This window comes from Empidonax traillii, unplaced genomic scaffold (assembly GCF_003031625.1).
Source record: "Empidonax traillii isolate 1590-97213 ecotype Southwest subspecies unplaced genomic scaffold, ASM303162v1 scaffold181:size1721324, whole genome shotgun sequence".
NCBI lineage: Eukaryota > Metazoa > Chordata > Aves > Passeriformes > Tyrannidae > Empidonax > Empidonax traillii.
This window is the reverse complement of record NW_020955374.1, coordinates 64,745-69,148: the sequence shown is the minus strand read 5'-3', so window position 1 is coordinate 69,148 and position 4,404 is coordinate 64,745.

The following is a 4,404-nucleotide window of genomic DNA, read 5'->3' as shown; positions in this document are numbered from 1 at the left end:
GACCTGAGACTTGCAGCACATTCTTGGACCCCACATTCCAGGGTGCGTCTGTTGCATTTGCATGGCAGAGATCTGCATGGCTGCTCGGCGTAACCCTCCTGCAGAGCAGCCTGGGTGGAGTAACAGGCTTCAGAGGCCTGTGCATGTGAGAAGGCAAGAAGTCTTTATTTGGCCTTTCTAGGATCTAAAGGGAGCCTACAAGAAAGCTGGAGAGGGACTTTTTACAGGACCATGCAGTGTTAAGAAAAGGGAGAATGTCTTTAGGCTGAGGGAGGATAGGTTTAGATAAGATATTAGGAAGAAATTCTTTACTTTTATAAGGGTTATGAGGCACTGGAAGAGGTTTCCCAGGGAAGCTGGTGTAGCAGAAAGTGTCCCTGCCTGTGGCTGTGGGGTTGGTACTACATGATCTTTAAAGTCCTTTCCAACCCAAATCATTCTAAGATGCTATGAATAGTAATTTGAGGTATCAGCATATCAGCTGGAATTATTTACATAACCAAATGGAGTTAGGCTCTTGACAGCTACCAAAATTCAATGTAATCATGCAACACCTGAGAGAGTCTGAAAATTCTAGCTGTTCCATACTGCTGAGCATGCTGTGAAAGTCTAGACACAAGGATATAATCAAAGCAGGGAAATGAGCCTGTTTACTACGGGTTTCAGTGTTGAAGCCAGAATTTTAGGTTTCAGCTTTGCAGAAATAGTGTGCACTCTGACTGAAAATGTTTTCACTGTTAAAGGAGATATGCAAAATCACTGTCAAATAGGGTGTTTTGATCACTTGCCTTTCTCACAGTGAGCACTAGATGGCCATCTGGCCTTTTTCTTCTTACCATGTTAAAACTTAATTACGAAAAAGCCCCCGTGGTGTTCTTGATGGCTATAAATAATACCACGTTAAGAAATTTCTCAGGAAAATTTAGCCCACGTTAGACTGATTGCATCAGGGTCAGAAATACACAATTGTGTAGTTTACTTGATAACTACACACTGTGTTCTATATGAGATATAGTAAAAATAATTTTTAAAAATATCTCGTTATGAAGAAAAGAAAATTCTCTGATAACAATTCCAAATTAGCATTTCAAGGTACATTCTGGTATTGTTACATTGCTTATTTTCATGAAGGAAGATTGCTACATGGTATGGATGAATGTTCACAAATCTGTTTATTGCTAACCCCTAAATTAAGAGGCATTTCATAGCTATCAGTCAGGGAGATCTGCATATTATGGAAGATTTGCTTTCCCAAAGCATAGGCAACTTTGAAAAAAGAAGTTACCTTAAACAAAAGAGTTCAGCATCCTCACACATAACTCTGGGATGAGGTTTGCTTTATGCTTTTTGCAACGCGTACTTTTTTTTTTTCACCAATTGTAACTTCTTCAGATTTATTTGTAAAACTTGAATCATTGCAAAGGATTTAATGGAAATCATTATTCTCACATTTTTGTAGAAGTATTACAGTATTCTTTTATTGGAAAGACAAAATGATCCCTAAATTCCTGGTAACAAATTAGAACACTAGTCCTTTTTGTTTTTAACTTTTTAACAGGGCCTTTGACTTCCACAGGTTGAATAAAGTTTTTACACATTTTTTTTTTTTATCCCATGCTTTCATTATCTCTGATACAAGTGATAGAAATTTTCCAGCATATGTTTCTTGTTCATTTAAGAGTAAGGGAGAATCTTTATGAAAACAGTTGATCCATTGCCCACTGAAATTAAATGCAGAAATTACTAAAAAAGCCTTATACGTAATTTGGAAATACACAATAATTATAGAATAAAAGCTATCTATAGAATTATTTGTTGACATTCCCTTTCTCTCTTACAATGGGCATTAAAAAAACAACACCACTGTTTATTCATTTGTAGATTCTGGAACCCATTGAATTTTTTTGATATTCCCAACATCACTGCACAATCCAGAATTGTTTAGTAATGAGAATTATTAAGTTCTCTGAAATTGTCTTAAAAGTTTATCCTTGCTTATGCAGAAGATGAGTACACTGTTTGTGACTTTCTGGCTGCAAATTAGTTTAGATAGATGTTTATTGGCAAACTAAGGTAAATTCTGGTGTTATTATGTGAGATTAAAAATTCATTTCTTATGTAGGATACTGCTGGATACCTGTATGAAATACCATTAAGATGTGAGATCTTTATGTTCTGCCCAAAGATTTGAGACACATATTTAAAACAGTTTTCTGGATTTTAGGCACATTGCTTGTTCCTCATTTATGTTAGCCTCGAGTGGCAGATCTTTATTGACCATAAATTTCTGGCACTCTTATAGTGCAGCTGCTTCACGTTTAATATTTGGATGGCAGAATGCTCAATAGTATTGAAAGCCAAGGAATTGGATTTGAGTTTAATGCACTGCTTATTACTCTCAAAGAGCTATTTATTTCAGGGAGGATCAACTATGTATGAGGGCTCTTATATCAAACAGATGAGCAGTTCTCTGCTGTAGATAGGACAAATCCGTGTTTTAAAATCTTCAGGGTACATACAGTGCTACCCCAGGTAGTTCCCATTACTTTCTAATGGGTACGTCTGGGCTCTTGTATTTTGCTTGTTCTCAAAATGCATTTGGCAGCTGTGAGCAGCTTTCAGTCAGATTCCAACACACTTCAGCTGGCAAGTCTAACCCGGTCCTTGTTCCATGCTGACCCTGCTTACAGCAGGAGGATGTCCTAGATGGCCTCCTGAAGTCCCTTCCAACATGAATTATTCTCTGATTCAGGAATTTTATTTGTTTTCCTGGAAGATGTTTTGAGGTTTTTTATGACTTCCTACCAATCCCTACCTATTTTAACTGTCTGTGATTTTCTGCCTGTCTGGGAGAAAGCTGAAGTTATGTTTTCTAAGCTATGAAGTTGGTCTTGAAGCCTGCATTTATGCTGTGGAATAAAACAGGGCAAGAGCATGAGCTTGAGAACTGGATCACAGCTGTCCTTGCTGTTTAATGTTTAGTAAACTCATTGGCACAGTTTAGCTTTTCCCAACTAGGGCTTTGCCTGTCAGGTAGCAGATAAATGCCTGGATATGCTTGCTTAAGTGGTTACTGGGAAATAGGCCATTCCCAAAAGGTAGAGTAAATGCATCCACCCTGTCCCTGGAGGGGGAGAGAATTTTCCATGGATGTGTGAGCTGATCAATGTTATTTCTCTTCAGGGCTGATATGCCTCTTGTCTAATTTGTCTATTAGGATAGATATATTCTTATGCTCTGAGGATCATAGCGAAATGTCTTCTGATCTCAGAGCAGACACCAAACTCGACTGCAAGTACAAAGTCATTTGCAGACTTTAACTTTTAGGAGACTCTAGGTAGAGTATTGGTGATTGAGAGGTAGTGGCTCGGGGAAGTCCTTCATTTAGAACTTTGATTAAGCATGCCGATTTTCTACTGCTGGGCATGGTATCCAACAGTGTAATAGTTGTGTGCAAGTTAAGGATGTTTGAAAACATAGAAATAAGCTTAACTGCCAGACGTTCCTCCTTGCAAAACTAGTGCAAGTTTTCCTTGAACATAACTAGTGCAACTGTTCCTGATTTTATTTCAGTACTTGTATTCAGTAAAAGTGGACTATGCTGCTACCTTACAGGAGCTATTGTTACTAAATCTGATCTCTGATTTGCTCTATTAGGACAGCTGTTTCCAAGATTGGTTTATGTTGCTTGAGGAGGAAGCCCTCTAACAAGCTATGACAGGCATTAAACAGTCAAATATAGTGACTTCGAGAGCTTACTTGCTTCCAGGATCATAAATTTCCAACTGTATATTCGTTGGGTAGCTTGCCAGAGAAAAGAGTATTTGTAAAGAAATTTACCAGATCCTTCCTTTGGTTCCAAAGTTTTAAGGACCTTTGGAAAGGCACCAGTATATTCAGCAGCCTTCTGTAGGGTAATATCAGCAAGTCCTTGTTTTATCTCATACACTGAAAATGGGACTGAAAATATAAAGAGTGTTTGACAGTTTGACATGTTTTAGTAAGTTGTTTATAGACTTGACTTTGACAGGAATTATTTATTAGAACCCTCATGTTCCTGATATTTATAGGATTTGGATTTACTTGCAGTAGCTTGTGAGTTTCTTGATTTGCAGAATCGATAGGTGGAAGGTTATGCTGACTTTGCAGTGTTGTTGACCTTTGCGATGTCTTGCTACCATCTTCACCAGCAAGTTCCTGTTTGGATCAGATTCCTCTTTCTTGTGATTCACAGGAAAGAAATGAAGCCTAACACAAGGCTTCAGAAGAAATAGGAGTCAAAATATATGTTTTGTTGATATTCCAAAATTTTCTCAATCTGCATGTTCCACTTACTTAGTAATCAGACTGTGTCAGTTGACAGAAATGCCAGCTTTTGGTGCTGCCTTTGTAATATAATAAGGC